Source organism: Epinephelus fuscoguttatus, linkage group LG10 (assembly GCF_011397635.1).
Source record: "Epinephelus fuscoguttatus linkage group LG10, E.fuscoguttatus.final_Chr_v1".
NCBI classification, from domain to species: Eukaryota; Metazoa; Chordata; class Actinopteri; order Perciformes; family Serranidae; genus Epinephelus; species Epinephelus fuscoguttatus.
The window spans coordinates 37454486-37474983 of NC_064761.1; the positions used below are offsets into that span (position 1 = coordinate 37454486).

Here is a 20498-nt window from a genome sequence, read left to right on the forward strand (position 1 = left end):
ACTACGGCAGCTGACTAAATTCTGGTGAATTAAACCAGTGAAAACACAGAATAAAGCATTTTCACATTACAAAAATCAGTGTTTTTCTGACACTGCTTGTTGTGAAGGGAATGCTAAATATGGTGGCCAGCGCAAAAACACCAATGTCCCTATCTAGAGCCAGTGTTTGGTTTGTCTGTTCTGGGCTACTGTAGGAGCATGACATTGCAACATGGTGATCTCTGTAGACAAGGACCCGCTCCCTGTGTAGATATACACGGCTCATTTTCAGGTTACAAAAACACAACAATTCTTATTTTCCAGTGACGTTACACTAAAGAAAACATACTTATTATTTTATTTTCCATTTCTGCCAGTATATCCCTGTAAAGCCGACACACTGGACCTTAAATGTAAAAGAGTATCAGTGTGTAATCGCTCTCGACACCTGATGTTGAACTCAGATTAAATGAATACACATGCTGTCCGTGCAGATAAGCTCACCTCAGCGGGTAAGAACTCCAAAAGCTCCTGCTATTAACAGCGTTACATGCTGCACAGCTTTACTGTGTCAGCATCAGGCTCTGTGACGAGCGCTGCCATCATGACGGGAAAATAAAGAGACATCAGAATGTGCACTTACACAAGAAGAACCAAACACGAGAGGGAAATGAGATATACTATATGGGCCTTTGACAGATCTGTACAGTATGTTCATCGCAGCCATGGGATAATCCATTGGATGAGTGGACTAATATTCAGCCAATCCTGCTAAAGCCAAATTAGTCCAACACATTTCCATCATATTTCAGAATAAAGCAGCCCTAACAATCTGAGCTCTTGGGATAGTGATGGCAAATGACCGGTGAGCCCTCAGATCCCTGTGATCCAGGGATAAACTCCTCATGAAGGAGCTTAAACCTCTGAACTGACACACAAATGAAAGCCAACAACAGGTCACAGCGCCTCAGAGGAAAACTTTGATTACTGTATTGTCCTCTTACTGTCACCGGCAGCCACAGCGAGGCACAGAGAACCTGGGCAGCGCTGAGGGGGAATGACAATAAAGACATCAGGACTGACTGGAGTCCAAGTCATCGACCCCTGTCTCTCCTGCTCTGTGGGGCTTATAAGAGGATGGCTTCTGTAGAGCAGTGTATGAGTGACCTTAATCATCAGAGGGATATTTGGGGTTTATTCGGCAGCGGCGGTCATCATTGCGTTTGACTGGCAGGCATAAAAAATGAGAGGGGGGCAAGGTCGGTTTGCAAAGTGTAATCCATATCATCCCGTTACAGAGGCTGCCGTCGGCCCCGGGCCAAACAGCGCCAAACACATTTTGATGTTGATAATGATGTCGGATTATGCTGTCATCTGATGTAATTTCGGCCCGCATCAAATTAACAAAAGAGGGATCAACCAAATTCTTTAAAAGGGACCTTTTTTTTTATTTTGTCGCAACCTTCTAGATGCAAACTTGATTTCATGAAGTGTTTATTTTCGCTTTAAAGCCCGGACAGACTTCATATTTCTGGCTTGGCCTTTCCCTTGGAAATATAAGATCAACGATTCACTCTACAGCATGCCTTGCAGTGAGTAATTCATATCAACAGGGTCTGAAAAAAAACGTGGAAGTTGAAAACAGTGACCCTGCACTGTCTGCAGAGGAATTAAACACCTACTTTCTTTTCCAAGAAAAACATTTAATTAAAACGTAGCCCTCAGTGAGTGATAAACAACCTGCTGTATTGTGTTGGTGCAGTTTCCTGGAGCGTTTCCAGGTCCGTTGTGCATATGATAACCTTTCTGAGGCAGTCGACTGCAGTTAATTATCACATCAGAAAAGGATAATGTTTGCTTGTCATTTTCACTTACCTGCTATCACGTAGATCTGTAATCTAGCTCCACTACTAGCCTTTGTTGTGCCAACATGGAGCTCCCCGGTATCCATGGCGGCTGCTATCAGCTCTAATAAAGGTCACAAGTGCCTAATCTTGTGCTTTGCATTAGCTGGCATTTATAGAGTGAAGAGAAAATATACTTCTGGGAGAGACATATAACAGATGATTCAAAGTGACAGCTTTGTCATAGACGTTCTAGGATTGTCTTTCTTCAGCAAACGCACTATAAAGTCTGTGTGTGTTCACAGAGTTTGATCTTCAGCATCAGAAATAAAAAAGCCTTTGAGGTTTTCAGGTGCAATTTTTCATTGTGTCAGTATTCTGGTACACTGATCATCAATTGCAAGTTAATATCTCCAAGAACAAATACTCAAAGAAAAATCAAATTCACATTTCATGTTACACTGTTTTTGTTTTTCTGCTTCACCAAAGTATCCACCTCAGATCAAACAGAATATTTATGCTACAGGAAGAAGACAGTAAAGGGACTTCGGTCACTCACACAAAAATACTCAACATATTTTACTTTTTGGCACCATTCACATGATTACATAGATTCTTGTTGCCCTATTTAATTAATACAGGTGATTTTTCCACAAAAAATTTTGCTCTGAACTTGCTTTTGTGCGTCTCCTTGGATTTTAAGGTCATTTAAGTCTAATTCTCTGACCACTTCTCAGCCATGACATAACAGCTAAGACTATTTGTGGTGTATTTCGTTAGTGTTGTTAGCAGTCACATAAGAAAAAGCAGAAACTAACCCATTCCTTCCAAACATATTATAATCAAAATTGTCATAAAGCTAATATCAAAATATATACTTATATATACTATAATACATTATGTCAGTATGTTGCATTACGTGACATAAGTATGTAAAGGATGTGAAATTAAAACAAGTCAACAATGACTTGTGGTCTCACATGGACATGAAACGCAGTCTCCTAGGTGAAAGTCCTGTGTTTGTTTGACCCGTCCAACATCCCATCTCCGTCTGCTGACTTTGTTGCTCTTTATACTACCTGTGGGGTCGTAACATTAACCACCGCCAATTGCGTAACATGTTGAACCAGGGAATTTGTGTGACCGCCACGACAAAGGATCCCAGGTTATAGAGCATGTAATTTCAACACATCACATGCTGCCATCATGTAATGCGGTGTCAAGAGATCAGTGAGCCTCAGTGGCTAGGGGGCAAACCACAGCCTCAGGAGTTGTGGACCCAGACAGAGGTTCAAACTGGTGAAGCTCTGGAACTCCGTGAACTTCTGTCATTCTGTGAAAGTGCCTTGACAGTTGTCACATTTCATACCAGCTGAAAGTTGTGGATGCCGTAATGGTCGATGAGTCGGTCTGCCAGATGGACTACCCATTCTTCCGAAGCCCCTTGTGTCTGAAATGTCCTGTTGGACTGAAAGCCCATTTCTCCAACAGCCAGCTATCCCAAAAGCAAACACCTATTGCTTAAGTCCCTTATCTCTGAAAATACACACTACATGCAGTCAGACAACCCTATCACCAGAACAAAAATGTTTGCATTGTATGTCTCTGTAAACCACACCATTGTGGTTCATGTGTGGTTAGGTTAAGGCACAAAAACCACTTGGTTATGGTTAGGAAAATATCATGTGTTGGCTTAAAACACCCAAATTTGGTGGCACAAAAGTTGCTGGAGAAGCAGGGACGGGTCAGTGAAAAACACCTGGGTCGGTGGCTTAGAGGGTGTATATTTTCAGCCTATCCTTATACAACTGTTCATATGGTATCCTACAAATTTGTGCCCCATGAATAACATTACATCTTTAATGTGAAGTTATGTAATTGATGTAAAGTTACGAACGATAGGGCTAGGCAAGTAAAGTTGCTGTGGTTAAGTTTAGGAAAGCAAGTATGGTTGGGTGTCTTTAGGTTTAGTTAAATAAAGTTACTGTGGTTAGGTTTGGGAAAACATGGTAAGGACGTACCTTAGAAATTACTCAAAGTTCAAACAGTTCCAAGTCTCAGGGGAAAGTCCTGTGTTCTGTGACTCATCCACTACCCAAACCTGCTTCCTAGCTAGACCACTCGGGACTCCATCCATCCATCCATCCATCCATCCATCCATCCACATGGTGACTGGAACTTGCGGGAGCAGGAGGCCAAGCAAAGCCCCCCAGATGTCCGTCTCCCTAGCAATACTTTCCAGCTCCTTCTGGGGGGAAGCCCAAGGTGTTCCCAGGCCAGATGAGATATGTAATTGTATGAAGAAACAGAAACTCCGAACCCCTTCCGTCTTCACTCCTGTCAGCACATTGGTCATGTGATCGCAGCCTTCCAAAATACATGAGTTATGCACGAATTACTGGGTCATCATTACGTGGGATATGTAGAAATTTCGGTGCATTACTTTTTGTCGGAAATCATAGAAGCAGCGCATGAGAACAGCCTGGCATGGCAGAAACATGACTTTGGGGTAATAGGCATTCGTTTTGGGGATAACAGGCTGTCAGAGAAATGGGCTCCAATGGGACATTTTCTGGAATAACGGGGCTTTGGGAATTTGGGCCATTGGAACACTTGCATGGCACTGTCTGCCAAAACCTTTCCAGACCCTCACATCATCACACCCTAGCTTCTGTACATTCATTTTACCCCACCTGGTCGCCACTTCCTACTTTGCATTGGTTCAAATATTCCTTTAAATATGAAAGAAAATCTCTTGAAACTCTCTTAAAGCTGCTGTATCCGTCTTTTCATTTGACTAAGTCGGTCTTAGCATGTGCTACCTTTTACACAGGAACCTAAAATGCAGATTTTGGTTCCAAAAGTAACGCACTGTTTGTAAAAGATATTTAAAAACTTGTGTCTGTAAAATGATGTGTTGTTTATCCAACTTTAGTTCCTCAGAAAATGATCATTTACACTTGAGCCTTTTAAAAAATGTACACGCTGCTTCTGATTTTGTATAGTCATATCAATTATTTGCAAATTACTTGATTTTGCATACTTCCAGCTCTGCCGTTCTTTCACTGTAGACAAACAGTGTATGAATAATTAATGATGTTTGTTGCTGGGAGGAAACTATCAAATTTCACAGGCTTTCTAACCAAAACATGATAAACAAACGGTGACATCTTGTTAGAATACTTTGGTAAATTAACTTCAGTTTGTCCTTTTAAGGTAAGTGATGACAATCTTTTAGTGAGGCTGAACTTCCACTTTATTTTTTATTCATTGTTACAAGCTGTTTTGCAGGAATTCATAGCCCCTGTCTTTGCAGGTAGAATGCAGCCCTCAGATTTTAGGAATGTTTCCCCTGTACAGTGTGTTTGTAGCTCCGCAGCACAGGAATGTCAGCATAGCTTATGGTCTGAAGATGCTGGTCCACTCGTCTTTCCCTCATATGGGAACAGACAAGAAAACAGTTAGGATCTCTGCTTCCTAGGCAGAAAAACAAACCTTCAGGAACTTATACAGGGAGTTCAAAGCTTTAGTTTGGGCTGGAGAAGATGAACCTACTGGGAGTTGTTTTTTGAACGTGTTGAGCAACTTGTTTGACTTGTCCAGGATGTGCAACGCTCTCCTCTCAGTCTCTATGTCTTTTTTTTTTCTGTGTGCATTTTTGCACTACATACAGAGGATACCTCTAGCTCTGACGAGGCCAGTACAGGGATCAAAACTTCTTCTTTCTAATATAACAAAAGAGAAAATTTTCAACAGTGTTTTGGGACCTTGGACAGCAGATATCACAAAGTATTCTGGACCTGGACAAGAGAGGTATTGAGAAAAAATGAAGTTACTGACTGACCAACTGATTATTGATTTGTTTCATTAAAGAAACTGATCAGTAATTTACATGATGTTCTTGTCTAAAAAGCGTCAAAGCATAACTGTAACTTTTGAAAGTAGCAATGTAATTTTTACTCTTATAAATAAATAGTTAAATTCACAATAATAATAATAATAATAATAATGTGTGATTTACAGAGAAGTACAAAGCCAGTATTTTTTCTGCCAATTGGGTTGCATACAGAGCATATCTGTGATTCAGAACCTGAGTCTAGGCTGTTTGTACATGGCTCTCATGGACATAGCTGAGCCAGTGAGAAACCCCCTGCAGAGTTTCAGAGCCACCGTTATAGACGTGTGTGTGTGTGTGTGTGTGTGTGTGTGTGTGTGTGTGTGTGTGTTTTAGAGCCGCTGATATATGTTGTACGGATCTATATTTTAGATCGTTGTTGTTAAGATAACTTCAGCCTTGGATTTGCAATTGCTTGTTTAAAGTGGAGGTATTACAACTTTTCCATTAGCTAGCGCACTAACTTGCTAGCTAACGGTGTCTGCTTTTAAACCTAATCATGGATCATTACAGAATTTAGCAACTTTCACTACAGTTTCTTGGTGTTTGTCTAGATTATCAAATGGACAATGGATCATAGATTTTTGTTTCTGGCTGCCAGTGATCGCAAACAGAAAAGTTGTCCATTTCCTTTTTAAAACATTGATTAAAAACACTGCCGTCTGTTGATACTTTGACTTGGATTAATGCTTAAATAGATGATCTAGAGTAAGAGCTGTTTCATAGTTGATGCAAAGGCACGAAGACGTCTCAAAATGTGTTGTCCATTTTTTTTGATACGCGACGTAGCAACGTGTGTAATACCATGCATTGCCAGCGGGGGTGATAATGCAAGCGACGTACTTGAAATTAACCCCTTTTTGTTATTGACAGAAGAAGGGGGTATGAAATATGTCCGGCGAGGAAGAATAACTTTGCAAACTCGTACGGGCACACCCCCATTTATGTGACAGTTCTAGTGCCCTGCACTCTAATATAATAGCAGTACTAGCTAGCTACAGCCGTAATGTAACGGTGACTCTGCTACCCTCTATTGCGTGAGTGATGTATTACTTTTCAAGTGTCGCCCTAGTCGCTTGCGTTCAATGTGTTGACTATGAAAGGAAGTGCGTTGTTTGCATCGCTTGCTCGCATTGTGTGGGTCGACTATGAAACGGCCCTAACAAGTCTGTCCATCTGGAGGGCAGGGGCAGAGGGACATCGGCTGGGTCTGCCGGCTTTCCTCCAGTGTCCACACACTCCCTAGATGTGGAGCTGTGGACTTATGATACGGGACTTGATTCGCAGATGCTAGGTAGTGGCTAGCAGCTAACAGTGCTAACAGCACAAATAGTGCTGACAATGGCAACATTGTGACGATGATTAGAGTTGCCACCTGTCCAGTTTTTCCCAGAATTGTTCTCTTTTTTCATCAGCTGTCCTGGAAAAAAAAAAGTCTCTCCCGGGACACAATTTGTCCCGTTTTTTGGGGAAAATGCAGCAGCAGCAGGCCAAAGAGATCATCCAGAATCAGTGCAACAGGCTCAAGAACATCTGTGTCAGAGAGACAACAAAGAGGTAAGAGGAGCTGTGGGAAGTCCTAACAGTTCACTTCGTATATTTGCACATCCAATCATGTTTTAATTTGTATTTTTTCCATTTATATTTAACCCTATGGGCCCGAACGACGCATAGTGTGTCCAAATTCACACCTGTTCTTCTCAATGGTTTTTCTCCACGACCGTGCGTCATAGCGAGAAGCCATGCATATCACGAGAAACAGCGGAATCGTAGCTTTCCGAATGTTTTCACAGCGAAAGAAAATGATTAAGTTACACTAAAATTATGTCTAACAGAGCTTTCATACAGCTTTGCACACACATTACTCTTGGATGGATTACTCGCAAATGCAGGGTCGTACAGAAATGCCATGCATATCACATGAAAGCGCAGGAGCAGAGCTTTCCAATGATACCACACACATCATTGTGCTGTCATCCCATCACGCTATAAATCCAGATTAATTGTCTACCAAATAAAATCCTGACGAATTTCTTTACAACCCATTATACAGATCTTGTTATCAGTCACTTCATATAGTGTGGAATATTGTATCTTACCACGTCTTAGGCTTGCGTGTGTTTCTCCCTGTCTATCCACATTTGTAGTCCGGCTTTCAAGATACAAATATCTCCATATTGTCCAGCTGACACTTCATCAAACTTTTTATGACAAGACCAGTGCATTTCACCTTTGCGCACCCAGACAACTGAGGCCTAATTATGTATGCATGACAGGGCCGTAGTCACCATATACATTGAGGGGGACACATGATTTTTATTTCAAGAAATGTCACTGACCTCCTCTGCATCCAGCACTTGGAAATATTTTTCCTGTTCACCCTACAGGCAGCACTTCCTACAGTAACCTAATAGAAGAATCAAACATTTTAAATTTTAATTATTTGAGGTGTTGGGTTCATTTAGCCATTTTGGCTCAGAAAAGATCAACACTTTAGAGATTCATTTTGGTATTTGCTTTATATTGTTACTGAAACCTCAGCATCCTGATGGCTGCATGTGTTGTCCAGGTTTTTCAGTCGATAACATCAACCAGACAAAGTGTTTCAATACTCCGTTGTTGCTGAGGAACAGAGGCAGCTGAATCCATTTTCCTCAGAGTAAGAAAGTTGATAATGTTCACTGAACAAAATAAATGCCATGTCAAATGGCAACCTCCTAAAAAAAAACCTGATTTTGGGATACGACGATGACAAAATCCTGCTGCTTTAAAAACTCTTCAAAGGTGCAGCGTGAAGCTCACAAGTATGGATGATTTCTGCTTAAACCTTTGCTGTAGGCAGGGATTGTCTCTGTCTACCATTTTAATACATATTTACATGCTAAAACATAAGAATTAGAATTCATTAGTGCAATCTGAGGTCTAGATCTAGATTGGGAGTTGTTTGATTAGTAGCTTTGGGACATTGTTTTTGTAGTGAGTCTGCCTCTCTCCTACTTTTGTTTTTCCTTATTTGGCATGACTCTCTGTAATATGGTTGTGCTTGAAGACTAATCTCTGCTATCTCAGCTCTAATTAACAGAGCATACATGGTTCACACATTTGTTGTTTTTGTTTTTTTCCCTGCAAAGATCTCTGTGTTGTTTTTGTGCAAAGCACCTGGACTCGCCTGCTTACTGACAGTGATTAGAGGAAGACACCAGATGACTTTCAAAGGATGGTTCATTTTTTTTGATGGGGGTTGAGGTACTTATACATAGACGGTATATTACATACAGTAGATGTCAGTCGGCACGTCCCCAGTTTAAAGCAGGCTGGAGTCCAACATGGAAGCCAAGCAATGTACTGTAGAGAGGGGTGGGAGCAAAACATATTTTAGCCACCTAAAAAAATCAGTATCTGTTTAAGTGTATGCTATATTTAGAGTATTTTCACTGCTTCACTTCAAGGTCAGACAGTGATTTATAACTGGAAAAAGAAGCAGTTATATTGCTCTCTTCAAAGCCAGACTACATTGAAAAAAACATTGATTTAATATTGCTAAACACAGGCGCTGCTGGTCTACTGCTGCTTCGATCAGTGTCTTTGTTTGTGTTATTGTGTGACTTTGCCGTTTAAAAAGGTTAGTTTGGATTCATGAAAGTCACTCAATAACACAAACCAACTAACTGATGGAGTCAGCGGTAGACCAGCAGCTCCTTTGTTCAGTCAGCCAAGATTACTGTTTTTGTCAATGGAGTCTGGTGGCTTTGATGAATGCATACATGGGGAACTAATGCTGTTAATGGCTTCCACCTTCCACGGGCGGGTCATGAAGTGACGAAGCAGTGTTCATTGTCAGTTATTAATAACCTATACAGAAACATTGTGCAGTCATCCACCTTCAACTTGTCTCTTTCTCTCACACAGCAAACAGCTTTATCGTTAGCATTGCTGCACTCAGGCTTTCCGTTATCCGTCTGTTAAAGTCCAACTTTTTTAAATCGTTACGGTCATATCGTCTGGTAAAAATATTTCCCTCCGAGAGTGTGTAGGCCTAACACCATGTCCTAACACCAAGCAAGCGTCTCTCTGTCCACACTAAATCCAAAAATATTCATTTCTGTAACACGTGCTCATGGAAACAAACCACATAGGACATCTGCTGTGTGCTCAGGATCGTACTTAAGATGTAACCACTGACTGTACGAGGTCGCCCAAGCAGCACTGCTGTTCAAAATATTTTTGACTCAAGTTGGCTCAAATTGCTCAAGTTGCTCATGACGTTATACATTCGAACATTTGATTGTACTTGTCAATTTAAAGGAGCCACAAAGCAGGTTACTGGCTGGAGCACAGCGCCTTTGCCGGCTGTCCAGGCCCAAAAGCTAGACTACGTGAGTAAATAAATCATCACATTCACATGAAACAAGGGAGATTAGCATGCTAGGCGCTATATTAGCATGGATGTATTCGTCCCTAGTTAAAAAAATTCTTTTTCAATATCAACTCACCAGACAAACCAACTACTTGGGACACAGCTTCCCACGCCTGCTCCTTTTGATTTCGGTCCCTATATATAAACAGGCTCGAATCGTAAAGGACTCGATGTTCAGCCACAGCAATGATTAGCTTCTCTCTCATTTTGAAGTAGGAACAAATGTGTGGTAGGAATTAAATTTTCCGAGGATGTTCTCTGGGTTCCACACAAGCGATGGACATCTACTTTTCGATTGGTGGCTGGTCATTTGCAGCCGAAATGCGTCATAGCTAATTTGCATAAAGTTCGCGACTCCCCAACTTTCACCTGATGCTCTAGTCGCCAAAACGCAGACGCTTTGCATCTTTTGCAGCCGTGGTCGCAGGTGCCCATTGAAAATGAACTGAATCGGTTGCCTTTGCAGCTTTTGCAGCTCTTGGTCTGCAAATAAAGATTGCTGAGTACTTGCTGTCTTCCTATGTCTGTACATACATTTTATATTGTGATAATTACTGGAAATGACAAACAAGAGAACCAACATCAAGTAGGTTGTCATTAGTGATGGTCATCTGTAGAAACTTTTAGGTCTGGTTTGCAGGCTAACGGGTCGGTTTCGAGTCACTGATTAAGACGTGTTTGTGGGCTGGGCGGGGCGTAGCAGCCTGCTTCTCCGAACTGGGGGCGTGCCAACTGACATGTACTGTAGGCAATACACTGACTATGGATAAGTACCCCATACAGCCCCACTTAGGAAAAATCCGAACTATCCCTTTAACGTCAACCTTTCACATCTCAGGTCACCTGCACGATGTCAACACAGTCGGCCATCGATTCCTAAAAACCGGTCCCTTTTGAAACTAAGAAGAGCTGCATTTAGAAGACAGTGGGTTTCTCAGTCAGCATGTCGGTGCAAACACACACATACTTTCACTCAACACTTTTATGAGGAAGTACACATCAACTGTGCAGCTGCTGTGAATAGTGTTTGAGGTTTACCTACTTCAGAGGAAGTGGTGTGGGGGAGAAGACAGTGTTACAACCAGCAAATAAAACAGGATATCCGATGCTGGAACAATTGAAACACTAAAATATGACACAGAGGTTGTTTTCTCCGACTCTCTTTTTCTGTGTTATATATATATATATCTATATATATCTGTAATTTAAATGAGTAAAGTTGAACACAACAAAGTTAGATCAAACATCAAACATATCTCCAGTGTGAATTATCTGTTGTGGTGGACCCTGTGAGCACGTTTCTTTTCACATGTTTTGGTACAGTGAGGATAAAATTGAAACCCATCATATCAATGACATGCGTAGCTACACTGCCTAACTGCTGAACATCAAAGAGCCCTTGATTTCCTCTAACCGAGCATGTTAATTGGTGCTTGATTGATAACTTGAGTTCACAGGCGATGGCATGTGTCGTCTAAACTGTTCCAGGGTGTCTTTTTGAAATCAGTGGAAGAAGAATCACTGGCGGGCCCATTAAGAAAAAAATTGCCAGTGTACATACTTGCAAATAAGCTGTCACACATTACAAATGAGATTACCTTTTTTCAGTGTGCCCCTGGAACTTGGAGACGAGGGGATGCACGGGTAAGACACAAAAATAGCTCAAATCGTTTGGTTTTTATCAGCGTGCTCAATCTGCAAACGCTGTTTATGCTTTCCTCATGCACGGTGAAAAAAAAGTATATTCACAGCTTGGAGCACAATGTAATCAGTTGCAATAAAGTAAGAATTATCGGTTGAAAGATAGGGCTCAGAGTGAATTATTCCTTCCTTTTTCCTTTTTTTTTTTTTTTTTTTTTACATTTGGCCTTTAAAAAGAATGACAAATCTTTAATTTGTTGTAAATATTTTCATTAAAGTCATAGAAACTAATCTGTAATTATATCATTCGTCCCAGAGATAAAAGCAACAATATCTGAATGTATTTGCATGAACAAACATGACACACACAATGCCAGTGTTCTGAATGACAACGCTGTGATACAACCATGAGAGGGGAATCAGAGGTGAAAAAGCAGTTATCGTATTTGCATGCAATCACAAGCAGGCATTCTAATTGTCTAGTTTGCATGGCAAAGAGCACTGAGGTCAGGTAAAGCCCACATGAAGCAAGAGCTCCGTCGGACATCTGATAGTGGCTGCAAACATCAGAAATGTTTCACAGCTTTGACGAACGAGAAGCGGCAGAACAACTCCGAATTCAAGTGAAGTCGAGGATAACGAGTGAACACAGGAGCTCAGTCATTAGGACATTTTTAGGTATTGTTCAAATACATTTTTATCAGGAGAACATTTCACCAAAAATGTGAAATATCTTTTATAAAAAACATATTGATTAAAGGTGCTTTCGCAGCTTTTTCACAGCAGATATCTGGACATGTCATAACAGGAGAGGCACAGGTATAATTATTAAGATTAAGGTTTTGAGAATGTTTGCACTGCATTGTCAAAAATAAGTGTAATGAAAAAGTCAGTATGCAGACTGTGGAGGCCCTTTCAGCTCATACTATTCAGACCCATAGAAATACATTGCTCTTCCATCAGCTTAAAGGAAAACATCACCCGCAAAACCAAAAATACATATTTTTCAGGCTCTTTATCAGTCTAGATAATTTTGGTGCGAGTTGCAGAGTGTATCAGCTGTAGAGATGTCTGCCTTTTCTCCAGTATAATGGAACTAGATGGCACTCAGCTTGTTTTGCTTGAAGCGCCAAAAAAAATACACTTGAAAAACTCCAACAATGTCTCTTTCCAGAAATCATGACCCGGTGACAAACTAGACCCACCAACCACATGGATGGGTCACTGAATGGACATACATGGTACAACCCAAAGGGCCCTAAGTGTCAGGGCTGGGACCAGGAAGAGATTTAAAAGCCTAGTTTCCACCAGGCAGTTCGATTCAGTTAGTTCGGTAGGCATTTCTTTCTGTTTCCACTGTGAAAAGTTGTGGATGGTAACAATAGAACTGTTATGTACCGTCCCCATTTTTGGTCCCCCCTCTGTTGGGGTACCACAGATACATATCTACAGATCTGGTACTAAAAGGTGGAGCTCTGGACACTGCAGTCTGTTGATTGGTCAATAGAGGACAGTCACTCTGCTCAGGGCTGAGTTGTAGCTGGTTTCATGTAACCTCTGTTCATAACGTGACACGTTTAACATACATTAGTAAACTATATCTATAAAAATGAAAGGATGTTTTGCTGCCTCTCACAGCAGCTGTAGACTGAGAAAAACGACTTTTAAGGTGGAATGTTTACTTGCAACATTACTCAATGCATGAGTTGACAACATGAATCCATCAACACACCTTAAAGGGAAATTTCGGTTTATTTCAACCTGTCTCCTATCGTCCTAAATTTGTTTCAAGTGACTAGTAACATAAAAATAATAGTTAGCATGTTAGCTGTTAGCCTAGATACAGCCGAGGCGCATAGTAGCGTCAGACCTGTTAAAACGTAAGTGAACGGGGAATACTTCAAGTTCAAAGTTAGTCCACTAAACAAGCTTTTTTCCCACAAAGACAGCCTCATATCGTTAGGATAAATGTCAGAGAACATATAGAAAACGACATGTAAACGTATTGTCTTACCTTACCAGCGTGGTGTCATGTTTGTTTACCATTTAGCTCTGCTTTCCAAAGCAGAGCTTTCCAAAGCAGAGCTAAATGGCTAAAATGATCACAAAGAGACAAAAAGTACAGACAGGGGCAAATAACCACTCGTGAAATGACCACAAAGAAGAGGCTAAACTACGATAAGATCTCGCTTCTGTGTAGGAGAGGTGGTGGAGTCTTCTGCGAATCTGTGCCCCGGGGGCCCATTGTCTCCAAACATGCCCAAGGCCAACCGTATCACAGCACTGAGGGAGGTGTGAACTATTCATGGATGCAAGGCTCATTCTTGGCGCCCTCATCGGCTCAGCTGTAACGTTAGCTAGCTCAGTGGTGCTAGGTGAGCTAGCAGTAGATGCACGCTTCCTTTTGCTCGGTGATATGGTTGGCGAGTGTAGTTCAAAAGATAGAAAGTAGTTTCTGCATGAAACTGCTCACAACAAGGTCTGTGGATTATCTTTAGTAAACGGGTCATGATTTCTCGAAAGAGACATTGCTGTTGAGTTTTTCAAATGTATTTTTTTGGTGCTCTGAGCACCACAAGCAGAGTGTCATCTAGTTCCATCTCAACACTCAACAACTCATACCAAAACAATCTAGACTGATAATTAACACTACAGGTAAGAGAGAAAATATGTATTTTTGATTTTGTGAACCTTTAACACAGAAACTGTGAAGTATCCTTGCACAAATTGTTGACTATGTGACGACAACAGTACAAGCAATGAGGCCTTGTTCACATTTGCAGTGTGGATGCAAACCATAACTCGAGGGGGGAAAAAACAAGTGAAACCAATAAAACAAACAAACCATGGAATAAATGAATCAGATCCTTTTTTTGCTGTTTGATGGGCATGTCGTCTACACAGTACATCAACAGCCTGTTTCTTGCATGATCGTGTGATTCCAACATTTAAACCAGAATCACCCTCACTGCTATCCTTTAATTCAATACTTGAATATATGGCAAGTAACATTTCAACAGAGCTATCCAGCAAACTAGCCAGTAAACTAAAGCAACTAAAGGAGCCACACTGCTGAGTTCAAGTGGAGACAGTAACAAACACGGACTTTCTCACGGTTACAGAAGACAGACAGTGCATGACAGCACGTAGTGTTTTAAATTTGAATCAGTTTAAATTACAGCAAGTGTAAATTCACACCTCATTGGATGAGTGCTCCATTAAGTACTGAAACACTTGCTGCGCTGTTGTTTTTTTCTCAGCCAGCACTTTTCAATTTCCGAGATCTGTGTCCTATTATCGTGCTGGTTTAGCTGAACAACTTAAAAAAAGCTCTGTAATACTAAAGTTTATGATACAAGTCAAACACATACAGTATAAGACACAAAAAAGTCGTCTCCCCTGTCTATAATATAAGAACTCTAATCTGCATTAAGTGGCGTTCAGTGGTTCAGTGTGTGCCTTCTCTATATGAGTCTTTTCTTGGACACTGACACATACATCATTAACACTTCTACTATATTGTATATCATGGTGCAGTCTTAGAATGCTCCAGCACTGACACAGTCAGAGAAGTGTTGATTAATTTCAACTGTGACTCGTGAGTCTGTAGTTTGAGTTGATGTATTGTGAGGTGTTTCTGTTTTATTTCTGTGCAATATTTTACTCACTTGTAGGCTATTCGTTGTATGGCTATTTAATTGGCATATTTCCCGACTTATTTCCTCCAGCGTGCCGAGTTTAGGCCAGTGCTGGGCCAGGTCATTTTTGAAAATGACACAGTGATAGCAGTGTCTGTAGCTGGAATTGGGACACTTAATTTGGCACGATTCTGGGGCATGTTTTATCCTGAGTCTCAGTTGAGTCGGCGACCAGATGTGGCCCGAGTTGTTGCTTTCAGCGTGCCCGCGTATGGGCCGATATTGGGCCAGGTCTTTTTGGCTACCTGGGAGGTGAACAAGTGTAAAGTGATAAAGTGCAATAAAGACACTAAAAAGTTATCAGAATCAGATCTATCTATCTATCTATCTATCTATCTATCTATCTATCTATCTATCTATCTATCTATCTATCTATCTATCCATCCATCCATCCATCCATTTTTAAACAACACAATGAAATTGTAAAGTGCAAAGGGTGCTGGGATGATAAGTGTGACAGGTTGCTTTATATAAACGAGGTAGGTGGATATGACAGTATATACAGTACTTTTATATTTATATTGACAGAAATTATATTAACATGTTAAAGAAAGCCGTGAGCAGACTATAAAATATGTAATTTACTTGTAAAGTGTTTGCTTGATGTTATGTGGTTTGACTGTGTGGATTTGATTGTGGCTGACATTAGGCCTACGTGACTGAGACAGTACAGAAAGATAAGTAAACATAAACAACTCTAAAATTGCCCAGTGTTGCTACACATTTTGATAAATAAAGGCCTGTCTTAATTAGATACCTGAGCTTGTTGCCAAGCAGTTCATTTTTGTAGAAGTTCTATAGATGTATTAAACTGGGTTGCTGGCTTCCCACTTGAGCTAACTAAAACAACATATCCAGATACACGTATGCCAATGTATGTCATAAAGAGACTTAAATGGGCAAAACCATGAACATCTAACTACTAAATATATAGGATGGTCAACAAAAACATTAAAACCACTGACAGGTTAAGTGAACAACGTTGATTGTGTTTTTACAGTGCATTGTTCTCTTGGGAAACCTTGGGCTCTGACACTCATGAGGATGCCACCTGACACGCTCCCCCCACCTAAACACCAGTGCAGACCATATTGCCTCATGGCAACAGCACTCCTCAGTAACAGTGGCCCCCCAGCAGGACAATGCGCCATGCACCCAAGGACACCCTCCAGAGGTCCTGTGTCCATGCCTTGACATCAGAGACAATTCCGGTACAAGGAGGACCCACTGTGGATCGGGGGTACCTTTGGGGTACCAGACCAGCACGCCCCACAAATATTCGATCAGGTTGGGGTCTGGGGTATTTGGAGGTCAGGTTGATGCCTTGCGCTTTCTGTCACGTTCCTCAGGTCATTCCTGAGCAGTTTTTGTGGGGGGCCACTGCCATCGACAGGTGTTGTTGCCATGAGGGGGGTTAGTTTGTCTGCAATGGTGTTTGGGTGGGTGGAGGGCGTCAAGTAGCATTTACATGAATGCCAGAACCAAAGGTTTCCCAGCAGAACAATGCACTGTAACAAGATGATAGATGTTATTCAGTTCACCCACCACCGGTTTTAATGTTTTGCATATTTATACTGTATATATATATATATATATATATATATATATATATATATGCGTACATATTTAGTAGTTAGATGTTCATGTTTTTCCCCATTTAAGTCTCTTTATGACATACATTGGCATACATGTATCTGGATATGTTGTTTTAGTTAGCTCAAGTGGGAAGCCAGCAACCCAAGTCATATATGAATATACACTAAAAATTATCTATATAGCCTCCTTTCTTTCTATATATATTTATATAAACATAAACATCTGACTACTATATATATATATATATATGTGTGTGTGTGTGTGTGTGTGTGTGAAAAACAACATATTGATATCTATCTATCTGTCTGTCTGTCTGTCTGTCTGTCTCGCTTATCCTGCTGGGGGTCACAGGAGGCTGAGGCCTATCACAGCTGACATATGAATATATGACACACACATATACATATATATATATATATATATATATATATATATAAAAATGTGTGTGTGTGTGTGTATATAATATATGTATATATAAATGTGTGTGTGTGTGTGTGTGCGCATAAATAGACTACAACAAGGAATCAAAACTGGACAAGGTAAACATAAACATTTGACGACTATTTGTATATATAAATATATATATAAAAAGTATCTGTCTGTCTGTCTGTCCATCCATATACATGTCAATATACATACATGTCACAAACAGACTAAAGCAAAGACAAGGTGAACATAAACAGTTTACTTCTATGTACAGATATAAGTATATATTTACAAAGTGTCTGTATAGCCTACAATGAAATTATAAACAGTAATGCAGTAGCGCAAAGGGTGCTGGAATTAGTATGGGCTGATTAATATAACAGTTTTTTTTTAATATACATGAAGTGGGTGGATATGATCATATATGTAGTGATGATATCAACATGGTAAAGGTCAGTGAGTATTTATACCATGACAAATATAATTTACTGGTAAAGTGAAGGCTGAGAAAAGAAAAGGGGAAACTACATTTAGTTATGCAGATTGTCCTGTTGCATACATACATCCCTGCGTAAACAACCAACAGGCCGTCCCGGGTGCTCGGTGTCACCGCTGGCCTGCTGCCTTACATGGGCAAACCTCTCAACTCCCTGAGACGGCTGGAATTTCAGAGCGTGACGTCACTGCCTACAACTCTCCCAGAATTTGGATCAAGAAGTTTCACTTTTTTTGGTGGGATTTGAACCTCTGTTAGGTTTCCTAGAAAGCGAGGTAAGCGAAACTACCGAGCACTCTCCCGGCGCTTCACAGATACCTGCGACTATCGGCTGTGTTTGACCCGCTGTGACTGAAGGTATGCCCGGTAAACCCGGTGTTGGAGCTGCGGCTCGTCTCCAGTTTGTTCGGCCTTGTTGGGCTGTGATACGGATTTTACTGTAGCTCGGACTGAGTTCACAATGAGGGCGTGGACTCGCACGGTAGCCTTGGCTGCTGCTAATGTTACATGAGGATACTAACAAAGCTAACTTGTCGGTAGCTTGTACCCAGCTAGGCTCAGTCAGGCGGTGAAAATATAAGACATTGTGAACCGTCAAGTTTTCTGGGCGTCTCTGGTGTGTCTGTTTTTAGCCAAGTGGTCTGCTGCTGAGCAATGCGGAAGACACACTGTCACCGGAGAGACATGAGAGAGAGACCCCGACTGTCTGCTGACAAATATGTCGCTGAATTTCACTTTTAGCAGAGTCATAACTCACAAACTGTCCCGTTACTGGAACAACTGTTAGCTAAGTTAGTGTTAGCTAGTTTTAGCGTCGTCGTTAATTAAAATAACCCCCATAACGTATGAACTTGTTTACGACAGCTGAGATTCGCCACGTTGTTTAAGCAGTTTTCATCACGGTCTTTTATCATTAACTAAAACAAAACTTTAATTTCGAGTCAGTTGTTTTGACTTTTGTACCCATTATTCTTCATAAATGACAATATAATTCAGAAATATGTTTGCTGAGGCCCATAAAGTCACATAGGAGAGGTCTAACGTTACAGTGCAGGCCTGCAATATACTTTTAATCCAGGTTTAAATCAAAAGACAAGGCAGAAAAGCATCACTGTCTTGATTTGTGACATTAAAATGCACAAACAGGACACACCTGGCTCCACCTAAACTCCCCATTCACTTCAGTAGACACATGTCAGGTACTGTATCTTTACACTTCACCAAGGAAAGACAGCTCTGAATGACTTTCTTCCTTCTTTAGATAAGATTTTTCTTAAAGGACAAAAACCAAACAAATCCCTTCCATTTCTTGGTACGAGGGAGTATTCCACCGATGTTTATTAGTACCAAATGTCACTCCATTCATTACATGTATTGTGAAGTTTTGTTTGCATTTGTGTGCCTCACTTAAAGGTCCAGCATAGTGAGGATTGCAGGTTGCAACCAGCTAAACTTCTCCCAGACATGACAGTTTTAAGAACTCAGTATGACAATGCAGAAGACACACTAGCTATGTTTCCATCCAAAAGTGATTCGAATCATTGGGGAATGCGCATTAAAAGAAATATGAATCCTGTGTGTTTCCATTAAATGTACGGACTTTGGTGAAAACTACGAACTTGTGTGATCACCATGGAGAGAGGTGCACTACGTCAGACTTAATTCGAACGTAACTGTTTCCATCCCCTGTTTTGCGAATCAGAATTTTTTCAAATCAACCAAAACCCGGCTAAAGCAAGCGTATTTTAGTTTGTGCGAATCAGGGGATTTTAATTTGAATTTTGGCGTTTCCATCATAATTTTCCGATGTGATACTTCTAGATGTGCATCTAAACAGGCTGATGGAAACATGGCTGCTGACTGTCAGCTGACAAATATGTTGCTGAATTTCACTTTAGCAGACTCATAACTTAGCGTCAATTTACTAAAGTGTTCCGTTACTGGAACAACTGTTAGCTAAGTTAGTGTTAGCTAGCTTTAGCATCGTCGTTGATCAGATTAACCCCCATAACGTATGAACTGACTTAGATAGCTTAGATTCGCCACATTGTTTAAGCAGTTTTCATCACGGTCTTTTACTGTTAACTTAAAGAAAAGTGTGGTTTCTGGTCCGTAGATATGACTTGAGATGTCTAACATTACAGTGCAGGCCTGCATTATAGTTTTAATACAGGTTTAAATCAAAAGACAAGACAGAAAAGCATCACTGTCTTGATTTGTGACATACAAATGCACAAACAGGACACACCTGGCTCCACCTAAACTTCACTTCAATAGACACATGTCAGGTACTGTGTCTTTACACTTCCTCAAAGAAAGACAGTTTTGAATGACTTTCTTCCTCCTTTAGATAAGAAGTTAAATGTTATCCACTTTAATGTCTAAGAAAAGGAAACAGTCTAAGCCTATTGTCTTCACTGCTGATTTCATCTTTTGTGTTCAACACTATCATTTTTCTTAAAGGACAAAAACCAAATAAATCCCATTCATTTCATCCAGTGTGGTA

General features: G+C 40.7%; 1 protein-coding gene across 7 annotated transcripts in view; it reads left to right on the forward strand.

Annotated features, from left to right (window-relative positions):
• The first annotated feature begins 5421 nt into the window (after positions 1-5421).
• Positions 5422-20498, forward strand: part of LOC125895302 (LIM domain containing preferred translocation partner in lipoma) — a 253387-nt gene continuing 238310 nt past the window's right edge. For 2 of the 7 annotated variants that reach the window (XM_049587035.1, XM_049587036.1), the window contains exons 1-2: positions 5422-5636; positions 7134-7275. The gene's annotated coding sequence lies outside the window, so the exon portion shown is untranslated. Of the gene's footprint in view, positions 5637-7133; positions 7276-18126; positions 18350-20498 lie in introns of those variants that run through there. The other 5 variants (XM_049587030.1, XM_049587037.1, XM_049587032.1 and 2 more) reach the window with 3 other exon arrangements.